This window comes from Rhinichthys klamathensis, unplaced genomic scaffold (assembly GCF_029890125.1).
Source record: "Rhinichthys klamathensis goyatoka isolate OS25496 unplaced genomic scaffold, OSU_Roscu_1.1 h1tg000231l_1, whole genome shotgun sequence".
Lineage (NCBI taxonomy): Eukaryota > Metazoa > Chordata > Actinopteri > Cypriniformes > Leuciscidae > Rhinichthys > Rhinichthys klamathensis.
In genome coordinates this window covers 968,117-981,696 of record NW_026606755.1, presented here as the reverse complement: position 1 = coordinate 981,696, position 13,580 = coordinate 968,117, and the positions used below count along the sequence as shown (strand labels likewise).

The following is a 13,580-nucleotide window of genomic DNA, read 5'->3' as shown; positions in this document are numbered from 1 at the left end:
GGCATCGACAACAAAAGCCCTGCCTCTGAAATCTGGTCCACATTGATCCAGAGCCAAAGCATCGTATTAAATAAGCATTCTAGATAACAACACAAGGAAGACGCCTTCAGAGACGCGATTCTGGCAGCGGTGGTGAGCACTGCACAGCTGAAGCACATAAAGACCACACAGGGATTGAGAAATCTATCCGAACCACCAATAGTCTAATTCAGGCTTTCATAACGGCGATTCAGAATGCAAGAGCTGCTCGGTATCTGAACACTGTGTGTGCGGCAACCTTTCTTTTATGGGCTCCTGATGCTTGAAGAAAATTTACAGCTATCTTTGATGTCTTTGAACTCGGTAGTGAAAATTCGAGCAATGAATCAATAGAGTAGAGCGCATTAAAAATGATGACAACCACTTCAGCAACAAGTACACAGGAAAAAAAAGCAAAAATGTTTTTTAAAAATTGTTAAATAGAAATTAAGTCAAAATTTAAAGAATTATTTTCAGATTTTGTCAAGAGAATGTAATTGACTGCACAAAACTTGCAGCCACAAGGTGTTGTCGTCGCTAAGGTATTCTAAACAGGGTAATAATTAATTATTAAAGAGGTCATGGATTGCATTATTTTATAATGTTAACTGTGGTGCACTTATAATTTAGAAATAAAAGCATTTTTCCTACCCTGATTTTATCCCTCTGATTTGAACGCTCTGTTTGAAGGGGCGTGTCTGCGGAGAGACAGTGTAAACGCCCACTGCTGTGATTGGCTGACATCTTTGCAAAGCTAGTATTACATGTGGAACTCTCTTGAAAACTTTTAGCACGTTTTAACTATTACAGTGAACGAATCGTGAAAAGTGTTGATTATAGCATTATATCATTATAAGTGTTGATTATAGCATTAAATCTATAGCATTTAGATTGTGGCATGAACGGTTGCAGTGATGAGCATTATAGCCGATCACAGACATTTTGAGCACATGAATGCAGTGACCTCATCATTGCAACTCGATTTCGGCACTCAAACAAATGCTTTCATCATAACTAACAGTGCAAACACAATGTAAAAATAAGAGATTCGTTGATTATAACGGGAGTTTTGGCGAGAGTCCAGAACTCAGTCAGTGATAAACGTGCTGTTTGACTGACAGCTCCTGCGATTGTAAAGGGAGCGTTCTTTGATCGATTTCTATATATAATTTGATTGCTGTTTAAATAACAGATTAGTTTCATCCTACTAAGAGAAACAATATGAAGTTGACCATTTATATGCCATTTCACTGGTTTGATTTACTGACAAAAGTAAATAAAAAAGGAATATTAATAAAAACTATAATAATATCAAGTACTCTGGTTCTAAAACGTTTAAAGTGTGTTGCTATGTAGTTGCTAGGGTGTTTCAGGTGGTTCTAGTTGATTACTTATACTGGTCCATGTCATCAAGTCTCTATGACAGCTCCGGTCCCACATTCAATGTAAGTATATGGGATTTATCACAAAAATATTCGTCTGATTGCTAAGAAAAAAGTAATAGTTCCAACAATGTGGGCCGTCATTAATGTCTCTAAAGCCGGGTGCGATTTATTATCATCCTTTACGATTGTTGCTAGTCAAGTTGTGTTCGGTGACAGTGAGCTGCGTTACATGCGGGATTGAAGCGGTGGCTACAAAGAAATCTATAATGTTCATTTTGATCACGGCTTGTCTTGAAAAACGAACACAATTTGACGCCAATTTGAAGTCACACTGCAGGACTGAGAGTCAAATCTTCTGCCAGAATTTCGTCGGAATTCAAATTTGATCGCAGCGGTCATTAATCGGCTGTCGGTGAACATGTCAAACTAACGTTCAAAGACTTCAGATTTTAGTCTAGGATCAGAGGATTCTTTTAGGATTTGCAAAATTTGTCTCACTCTCAGACGGCCGAATCGCGGCCAAAATCGCACAGTGTGCACCCGGCTTAACAATACATGATGAGTTGGGGTTAATGGTTTAACAAACCCCTAACCCTAAGTATGAGGACTAGTAAGTGGTAAGTCTCATTTGCCAAGGCTTATTGAAATATTTAAATAAAACGTTTATTTAAAAGAAAATTACAGAGACAAAACGAGAAGTGCAGATGTATCCAGAAGGAGAGAAATGAAAGAGCATTGAAAACACGAGATAATTATGAGCGGATTAGACCTCAAAGAGAAACACATGGGCTTTAAAGAGACTGGGCTCATTCAAGCAGCTGGAATCATACGGATGCAAATTGGGAACTCATTTGAATATACAAAGCCAATGGGAAGGATTTTGTATATTTGTGTGTGTGTGTGTGTGTGAGAGAGAGAGAGAGAGAGAGAGAGAGTGTGATTGTGTGTGTGAAGGTAATCTCATTTCTTTTCAGATCAATGTTCCACTTCTGACAACTTATAACTGGTTTACACTCATTTCCTCCACTATAAGTTTCTGAAGTTATGAAAAGATTCAGATTCTGATGGTGAGTCAACGAGCCGGTCGGTTAATTGTGCACTCTGAGATCATTCTGGGTTGGGCTGGACTGCAGGCGTCAGCTCTTTTTTTTTTAGCCTCACTGCTAAAAGTCACTCCACCCGCCAAACACAAAACTACAGAGAAATCACAATTTAATTGAGGTTTTGAACGGGTGCAAAGGTGGAAACCGCCCTGTCCAGAAGTGCTGCTGACAGATAAACAGCTGAATATGAATGAACAGGGATTTTTTTTTTCAATGTTAAAATATGCAGAGAAAACTATTAGTACCCCATTTGTAAGAGGATTTAGTTTAAGGGAAGGATTTTCTGTTTGTCCAACTATGGCGGATGCAGAATGAAAACAGTCATTAAGAAATTGCACACTTCACCTTTAAAGTGCTCATAATTGGAAGTAACTGCATGACCTATTGATAATCGAGACAAGCAAACATGAGTCAAAAAGTAAAAAAGTAGCCCATTATCATAAATGTTAACAACTTAATCACAAGTACAGCATTTTTCTGTCACGCACTGGCATTCCATGTTGCAAAGTAATATGTGTAGATAATGAGTGATCTAATATGCAAAGGTGTCTTTGGGAATGCCCTACATGACATCACAATGAGATCACATTAAACAGTTTGTTTCGTGGTGTTGAGCCATATATCCCCATATAGATTTTCTTTTAATTCATATTATTATTCTTTTTTTCAGAAAGGATGCATAAATTGATCAAAAGTGCCAGTAAAGACTTTTATAAAAGTTACAAAATATTTTTTTAATGCTGTTATTTTGAACTTTCTAAAGCAGCACAAGAAATGTTTCCTGATCATCAAATCATCATATTAGAATAATTTCTGAAGGATCACTGAAGACTGGAGTAATGATGCTGAAAATTCAGCTTTGCATCACATAAATAAATTACATTTTAAAATTCAAATAGAAAACAGTTTATATATTAGTTTATAAATAGTTTATATATAATAAATTAAAATAATATTTCTCAATATTTACTGTATTTTTGATCATATAAATGCAGCCTTGGTGGACACACTTTATATATGTATGTTAAGGGATAGTTCACCCAAAAATTAAAATTTGCCCATGATTTACTCACCCTGAAGCGATCCTAGGTGTATATGACATTCTCCTTTCAGACGAATACAATCGGAGTTATATTAAAAAATGTCCTGGCTCTTCCAAGCTTTATAATGAGAGTGAACGGCTGGAGAAAATTTGAAATTCAAAGTGCATCCATCCATTATGAAAGTAATCCACACAACTCTGGGGGGTTAATAAAGGCTTTCTGAAGTGAAGCCATGGGTTTGTGTATGGAAAATACCCGTATTTATAACAATAATTACTAGCTTCCGCCAGACGGCCGTACGCATCGATTTACGGTGGAAGACTAACCCCTGACCCGACACACAGCGTAATGACGAACGCGGAAGCTAAGAGGAAAGAGCAAAACAAAACACCGGTCGCAAATTAGCCATTTTGAAGAGAAATGTCGAAGGATTTCTACTGTATATAATAGAAGAGGAGCTTCAGTTTGTTGCACAGCACTATTTGTTTAAACTGTGAGAGGCGTCTAAGCTTACGACACTCCTACATCCTACGTCATACATGTTACTCTTGCGCCGCAAGTCGACTTGCGTAGTATGCGTACGGTCGTCTGGCGGAAGCTAATTATTTTAGATTATAAAGTTATGGTTATAAACATATTATTCTAAATATGGTTATAAACCCATGGCTTCGCTTCAGAAGGCCTTTATTAACCCCCCAGAGCCGTGTGGAGTATTTTTATCATGGATGGATGCACTTTTTTGGGCTTCAAATTTTCTCCAGCCATTCACTGCCATTATAAAGCTTGGAAGAGCCAGGACATTTTTTAATATAACTCTGATTGTATTCGTCTGAAAGAAGAATGTCATATACACCTAGGATGGGTTCAGGTTGAGTAAATCATGGGCTAATTTTACTTTTGGGTGAACTAACCCTTTAACTGTATAGATGAGACTTGCACAAAATGAACACAAACAATTCTTATTCAAAATGAACTTAAATGTATTTAGGAACTGAAACTTAAAAAAGTTAAGGAACCATTAATGTAAATAACACATGGGGTGCTAACTCTAAAAAAAAACTAGCATCACTAACAACAGCACAAGAACTCAACAACTGGACAAAACAGCCTCCAATTCACACAACAGCTTTCAGGATCCAGTGCGGGCGGAACCACAACATGAACACGAGAGCATGTCATTAAACCAGTCAGTTGTCCCACACGTGGTCACTGGACTCACGCCCATCAGCAATGTCATTCATGTTTGTCACATTAGCTGGCGATCCTATGAGCAGCTGATTATGGGAGATATGGAGCCAGAGTCCAACACTGTTGTCTTGGCATCCTGATACTGACCCCATAAACCCAGCAGAGGCGCTTCTGTGCTGATGGCAAGATGAGCTTAACATGATGGTGGCAGTACTGAGCATTAATAACAATACAACTACATCTGGGGTCCAGTCTCCGTACCTCACTTAATACATCTGAGATGATTTGTCAGATGCAGACAATCTACACTCTAAGAAATGCTGGGTTGTTTTAACCCAATTTTGGGTCAAATATGGACAAACTCAAACATTGGGTTAAAAATGTAATAAAAAAGGGTAACCCAATGGCTGGGTTTGTCCATATTTGACCCAAATTTGGGTTAAAACAACCCAGCATTTTTTTAGAGTATGCATTATCTCTGGATAATTTGGTTCTTCAAACGAATTTGCAGATTTGATTAAAATATCTGGATTAAATTGTCTGAGATTACTGAGCATTCTTGTGTTCATTGGAAAGGGCAGATATATCGATACTGGAAACCATGATCAGCAATGCAGTGATCGGCTGGCGACAAGACAGCAATGTAATAATGACATCATATTAAAAATACAACATCACACACATGACGAATAACTGTTCTGTTCAAAAAACTGTTTTATTCAGATCCATAACTCTAAATATAGAAATAGTAACCGTGATGCTTGCCTTATAAACACTACTAATAATTTATTTTTAAATAAAAGTAATCCAGCAATAATTTGGTTATGGTCATTATGGGTTTGTAGGTTATGGGGTCATTGTTAGATTTATCATAGTATTTCATTTTCAGCAAATTCTTCTTTTTGGACACAAAATTATAAATACATCACAGATTCAGCAGAACAACATTTGCTTAAAATGAGGACGTGAGCAGAAAGTTAAATAAAGTGACAGCACAGTGAAGCAAGGTCATGCTGTACATATATTCATTAACCTGATTGAATATAAAGACTTAATGCATTAAAACAAGGTTTTGTTTGGTTTTTAATGAACTGACTATTCCTGGACTCAAGAGGTTACACTGTGTGTGTGTGTGTGTGTGTGTGTGTGTGTGTGTCCAAAGGATAGTAAAACCTGAGATCACCTACATTGTGGGGACCAACCAGCGGTCCCCATGGGCATAAAGCTTATAAATCATACAGAATGAGTTTTTTTGAAAATGTAAAAATGCAGAAAGTTTTGTGTGATGGGTAGGTTTAGGGGTTGGGTTAGTGTAAGGGGACAGAATATACAGTTTGGACAGTATAAAAACCATTACGTCTTTGGAGAGTCTCCACAAAGATAGCGAACCAGACCGTGTGTGTGTGTGTGTGTGTGTGTCTGTCACAGACGGGGGCTGGTTACCTAGAAACACTTCAAACACTTCAATAATCTCCTTCAGCACAAAGCAACAACAGACTTCTCCAAGTGACACTCCAGGCAAGTCAACTCAGACTTCACTGGCAGAAGGTTTTTTTGTTTTTTTGCCTGGAGTGATGGCTTACAGACAGACAGTTTCATTGAGCTAGAATACTTGTCAGCTAAAACTCAAATGATTAAACATTATATGATTGCAATGACAACTGCTCTGTGCAAAAAAATCAATATTCTTGCACACACAAAAAAAACCCCATTGATAAGATTACGTCAGCTGATCAATATTCGCAAAAGATTTGACAGTATAAAGTTTTATCTTTTTTAAGATAAATCTTCAAGGAGGTTCACTGCAAACCAAACAATACAAAGATTTTGTGTGTGAAAATCACCACCCTGAAAACGGTGAGCAAATTCTCGCGTGCAACCACTCAAAATAGCTAGTGTGAAGTCCAAGTCCCATAAGGTCTTGTTAGTGCTGCTGGCCAACAGTCCAACTAGTCCAACAGACACAACACTTCGGGTCGAGCACCTGATAAATTAAATAATAATCCTGTCATCACATCCTCTTCCCTGAAGGGCTGGATTTTCAGCAATCTTGTACAGATGTATCCGGAGCTTATGGCCATGCAAACAGAGGACTGTCATTAAACTTTGTAACATATGAATCATCTTTCTATATTATGCCTGGGAAAAAGTGATTATTTAAGAGAGAAGCAGCAGCAGCAATCACTTCAAGAGCAAAACACAACAATACAATTATTAGGCATTACACTCCTCTTAGGCGGTTTAACTATGCCCTTTAATTAAACATCAATGAAAAAAAAGATCACAACAAGCTGTTATTATGACAGAAGTCATAATGTCCTGATATTATATTGCTATCCAGCCCCCTTACAAAAAACGTACTGCATGATACTTTGATACACCATAGTACTGACATGTTAAATAATATAGCCTATGGTAATTGGCTTGGTGTCATGTTTTTGAGAATTCTATACATTCAGGCTTATTATAATATAGATATGTTATATTAAAAATCTTACCTGTGACATTAAATCTTTAGTCCTGGTCTGCCTTTCTGCATGAGTTTGAAGGGAAGTCAGTCTGGTAACAGTGTATCATGCAGCAGTTGTCTGACTGTAAGTTATCCTCCTTATCAGAGCAGGTAAAGCAACCGGCAACTGGTTTGCTCAATTTCGAGGAGCAACACTCCAGAAAAAAGCAGCTGTCAGTAATGAAATCATTTCACTGACTAAGTTAAAACGGAAAACTTGCGTGTGAATGATAAGTTATTATTCCAATGCTGAGCCATTCAGTCTCAACGACTTTTCGGTGCAGATTTCTGCTCTGAGCTCAGCGCACTCCGGCGGACCGAGCCAAACGCACGCGCACGGGTAAGTGTTCAAGGCTCGGTTTATGAATATTAATTACGTAATATGACGTACACCGGATAGGCCGAGCTGATTGGCTGAAAGGGAGCCGTTGGTAGGAGGGCTCTAGTCTTCGGTGCCAAATAGCGAATCCTGCCTGTGCATTGCCTGGCTGTAATTATGAATATTTAATGACATTACGTAACAGGACGCTACAGGAAAGTTACCAAGCAACAGCTGAATAATAAATTAATATTTATGAGGTAACGTTAAGCCTTCACCATAGTAAATTAACGTAAGGAGATTTCGACTCTCCATTTCTCGTCGCTTAATGACAGCATCGACTTAAATTACATTTGAATTTAATTACATTGCGTTAAAATAATTAACTTGTTTTTTTTTTTTGGGGGGGGGGGGGGGGGGGGTCATATTGCTGTTATTAAAATGTATAATAATACAAATCACTCATTTATTTATTAAAAATAAATCACTGTGGTTTTGAATTTGTGGCCAGGTTTTAGCAAACATTAAACTTATGGAACACTTCATATTCACCTGTTCATAGTCGTTTAATAATTAATATTTAATAATAAAAACATTCCTGTAATTATGCATATCTGTAATTACCTTTTCAATTTAATTTCTCCAACACAGCTGTTGTGCTTTCCATTGAACGTGTGTTTAAATTACTCATGACTCTTGGGGTTTCAAAGATGTCTAAAAGAAAGTAGAACAGCAGCAGCCTCGTGGTAATCTAGCAGGTGAAAACCGAGACTATGTTTCGGCTACCTTCAGTTTCCCTGAGGGACAGAGCTGTGCCTTCATTTGCAAACCAATTGGCTTCAAGACAGGATATCTATTCACATGTAAAGGATGTCATCTACATGAAACAACAGTTTGATCCTTTCAATTGCCCAGGGCTCATATTACACTGAAAATGCAACCCAAAAAAAGTAAATAATACATAATCATGTTATATACTGAAGAAAAAGAAACATTTTTAGAGCAACAATTGTTTTAAGGGAACTTGATTTGACAATGTGACAACATATGCATAGCACTCTTTTCCTTTTGTAGCCTGTAAGCTATAATATTTTATTTATTGTATTGTATTTACTTTTTAATGAATAATTCTCATTGTATATAAAAATGCATTGACTACAAGCACCATTTGTTAAAAAGGACTTTGTTACCTGTGATTTTCACAAGTAAAAAAAAAATGCCCAGCATTGCCAAATTAAAGAATGAGAAAGAATTTAATGCAATATAATTCATATAAAATAAATGCATTTTAATCATTTGAGAAGACCCTGATATCAGTGATCCATAGTTAACATTTCATAAAAGGATTTTGTGAGCATGTTTTCTGCCTTTAATCCATTACCAGACGTTTTGATCTTATCCAGTAACTTTATTATACTTGACTTAGTCCGCCCATACAATTAGACATGAAGTGAGGCAGGATTAAAGAGGACTTGGGTTCTAATGGTCAGTTTGGTTAGCGAGAGAAGCTCTTCTTCTGCTGTAGGAGAGCCTCGTCATCTGGGATTTACATCAGTGCTTCAGTTTAATTTGAGCGTGAGGATTTCAATGAAGGGAAGTTCAGCTGGGGATCAGAACAAAGTGCTTCTCCTGCCCTTCCTGGAATTCTCCGCAAGAACATTCTCGCAACGCGTCCCGGTGAAGGAGAGAGAGAGAGTTAGAAACCCTGCTGGGACCAGACCCCTCTGCCTCTTCATCAATCACTCCACAGGACAGAACAACCGTCTCCTCCTAATGAGACTGACAATACCACAGCGCTGTCTGCAGTGTCATGACTCCTGGCTTGCTCTTATCCAATTAACCATTACAGAAAGCTCAAATCAACATGTCAATTTACCTCATGTGAAACTAATGCAACATACAGTACACAGTCACACTCTTAAGGTCAAAAAAAAAATTTGTGCATGTCTGTAATAAAAAATAAAATAAAAAAAACTATATGCTAATTTACTTCTAAAAAGTCAACAACAACTAAATTTTTATGCATTTTAATGTTACAAAATTCACAAATAAAAATAAAAAGGACAAGCACTTTGATATTTCCGGCCCAACTTCTTAGAAAAATGCATTTTGCATGCATTTTTACTATAATGAAAGTCAATAAGGCAAGACTTTGAGATTCATGTTAAAATACACAGTCATGGGCTTGTTACTACATCAAATTGTTATAAACTGAAAACATTACAGATTTCCATATCACCTCATAATGAATTACTAACTCACACTTGCAACTAAATATATCCAGCTTTATCTGCATAAAGTACACACACATAAACCGACATAGTAATCTAAATGAATTTTTTTTTTTTTGCAGATTTCTACATGAAAAGCCATTCCTTATAGACTTCCATTGTAAGTGCATTACTGCAAATAATCATTAATAATAATAAAAAATTCAATATTATTATATTTAACCCAGGGCATTCCTTTAAAAAAAAGTAGAAATAGTCTTAAAACAAATCTTGAAAAAACAAGAAAATATAAGGATATCCAACCGGATACATACAATACACTCAGGTAAAGCGGTGTATGTGACCCTAGACCACAAAACCAATCACATGGGTCAATTTTTTTAAATCCACATTTTTAAATTTAATTTTTTTTTATGACATTCATACATCATACGAAATTGCTGAATAAATAAGCTTTCCACTGATGTATGGTTTGTTAGGATAGGACAATATTTGGCCAAGATACAACTATTTGAAAATCTGGAATCTGAGGGTGCAAAATAATCGAAACATTGAGAAAATCGCCTTTAAAGTTGTCCATTTATGTTCTCTATTGTGCTGCATTCACTCACAAAAATAAATGTTTTATATGTTAACGGTAGAAAATGTACAAAATATCTTCATGGAACATGATCTTTACTTAATATCCTAATGATTTGGGGCATAAAAGAAAAATAATAATAATTTACGATAATTTTGACGCATACAATGCATTTTTGGCTATTGCCACAAATATACCCGTGCGACTTGTGATCCAGTGTCACATAAGCCCCTTTCACACAGAGATTCCGGAAAATACACGGATAAAGCGACCCGGGATTTGACCCGGGTTCGTTTGATTTTGCTTCATTCACACTGCCAGTGATTTGCCGGAATCAGAGAGCGCGTTCACACACAACCCGTGTATGTTCCGGAAAGACACGTGACATCGATGTGACATGTAATGTCTCAGCAACGTGTATAGTTTGTTTATGAGCTGCGATTTCTCTCTGGAGAAACCACGCTTGTGCATTTTTTTCTCTGATTCGATCATAAACTAGCCCATTACGTACCGTTTCACTAGCCTGCTTTCACTTTACTTCAGCGTCATCATTACGACACGGCATTGGTTACGGCTTTTGTTCACACAGCGCGCGTTCTGGGTCTGAACACGGCAATGTTACTAGGTCCCCAACCCGGCATCGATCCCGGCATCAGTCCCGGGTCGTGTTTGCGTTCACACAGAAGGCACTCTGGCAATTTGCCGGGTTCAAAGCGCTGTGTGAAAGGGGCTATATAGGCTACTATAGAGTAAATGCTTGATTTTTTAAATCATCACAAAATGTAAACTATATTACTGCACAGGTCTATTTAGAAAGTTGGATATACAGTATATCCAACTTTATCCAGGTACATGCAGTATACTCACATAAAGCACTATATATACCATATAGCAAATCTCAAATACTTAATTAATTATAGCATCACAAAAGGTAAACTATATTATTGCCCAGCAGCTCTTTATGTAAAGTTGGATAAATCTTTACCCAAATACACACAAGATACTTGTGTATAGGGTGATATATATAAAGCTTGATTGCTTGTCACAAAATGTAAACTTTATTATCGCCCAACTCTAATCAGCTTAATACGACTATAGGAATGAAGAGATTAAGATATTATAAACACCAACCTCATGATTTTCTGTAAAGCCGCTTTGAAGCGTATATTGTGAAAAGTGCTATACAAATAAAAAAGTGGGAGAGAAAATCTGGCACAGTCAAAATGAGCTGGGGTGATCAGGACAACCAAAGGAAGATGTTTGCCATCTGTTTAACAAATCGTGACATAAATGCTCTCCGCCCCCCTCCCGACTTTCACAGGTGTTTGCCATTAGCCAAGGCCACAAATGCTGCCCAAAGGGAGTGACCTTAAACCCAACAGCTGCCCATTCAGAACCCCAACATAAAACGGACCAGCGGTCAAAGAATGATCTCAACTCTCCACATCTGAGAACCACAGATTGACGACTTAGTGCCCATCCATTCACTGAAAGAGATGGGCTCAGAGGGATTTTCAGTGGTACTCCTTAAGCATTGGCATTGGATGAAACAAACTATGTTTCCAGGCCTATGAGCGTTGCATACACTAACTGCTTATTATAACATCTAAATCCCAAACCATAATGATGTGTAAAGGACTTTAATAATTCATATAGTGGTACACCACATCCTAAGAACAGACTATATATAAAGTGTTGTTTTCATGCTGCATTTTTTAGCGGATTTAAACACACACACACACACCTCTTTGATGTCGGAGTAAGTTTTCATAAGAACGCAGGAGATTTAAGGAGTCTAAGACAATAGCTTCACAGCAGCCAGGCATCGTAGGAGGGAGATCGTGGAGTAACAGCTGATTCTGACATATTTAACGCTTCTCTTTTATTTTCACGCCAGTTGGCTCGCTCCTCTCTCCTTCTTTCTTTCTTTCTCTAAAACCTCTCCAGGAGTAATCTGGGGGGAAAACCCTGCAGATCCAAACTCTAAATGCTCCTTTACTTTAATCCACAGCTTCACGCTCACTGTGGGGAGAGTTGTGGGTTTATCTGTGGTTAAAGCACTATGACTGTTAAGAGTTCAGTGATCTACACTTAACAGGTACTGCATCTATTCTTAAACGGAGAACTTTCAATCTTAAAATGCCTTCTCCTATCCCACTTTACTGTGGTGACACAGTGTGGCTCTTTTTTTACAATAAACATTTCAATGTGAATTATTACATTTCTAAGCTATTTTACTTACAAAGATTGCCCCCTGGTGGACGAAAATGCATAGCAACACCCTGGCAACCACTCACAGCACCTCAGCAACAGCCGAAGAAACTGTAAAAACAAGTTATTTTTTACAATTCTGTTCTGTGATGATGATATGATACTGCTGCATACATGCTAAATACATTTTGCACTTCTGGATCTTTGTTCTAAATACTTCAACAATGTGCATATCTGTTAAACTCATTCTAGAAGTGTAAAAGAGTGCAGGTCTCAGGGAGTCTCTGGGATTGTGGTGTTGAAGGTGTTCTTGCCCTCAACAGGACGCCACTCCACACTGGATGACAGACAAGCGTACGGTCATGTGAACATCCCTGAGCAAAGCTTCCTCTATTTCCTCTTAAAGTCATGAACCGCTTGATGAACTGCCTGTCCTGCGACAAAACACAAACATACATTCTTCCAAGTCCAAGTCCATAAATGACAAAGTATGAGTGTCTACAAACTAGAAAAAAATCCCAGGCTACATTAAATACCAGTTCACTTGCAACGAGGATGGGCTGAGAAAGAGATGATTAGAAACTCACGCTCAGAAAAAAAGGTACAAAAGCTGTCACTGTGGTGGTACCTTTTCAAAAGGTACACATTTGTACCTAAAGAGTGCATTTTAGTCCCTCAAAGGTACATATTGGTACCAAAAGTGTACATATTAGTACCTAAATGGTAGCCTACATATTAGATTACCCTTTGAAGGGTACTGTCCCAGTGACAGCTTTTGTACCTTTTTTTTTCCTGAGAGAGTAGTTAACTTTCCTATTTAGCCTATGATGCATAATAATTTTGAATATTACTGGACCAACACAGTTAATATTACTAATTTTAAGTCTTATTTTAAGGATGAGTCTCACAACTTCACAAAATCTGGGTAATGAGTCATGATGAGCAAAATAAGTTAAGAACCACTGCTAAAGACCATTTCTGCTCTTCCACAAT

General features: G+C 37.5%; 1 protein-coding gene across 2 annotated transcripts in view; it reads right to left on the bottom strand.

The window, feature by feature from the left end:
- The window catches only part of ccdc120a (coiled-coil domain containing 120a), a 49,941-nt gene that overhangs the window by 22,460 nt on the left and 13,901 nt on the right, over positions 1–13,580 (bottom strand). Inside the window, exon 1 of one of the 2 annotated variants that reach the window (XM_056265307.1) lies at positions 7,236–7,572. The exons of the other annotated variant lie outside the window; for it this stretch is intronic. The gene's annotated coding sequence lies outside the window, so the exon portion shown is untranslated. Of the gene's footprint in view, positions 1–7,235; positions 7,573–13,580 lie in introns of those variants that run through there. 2 annotated transcript variants of the gene reach the window in all.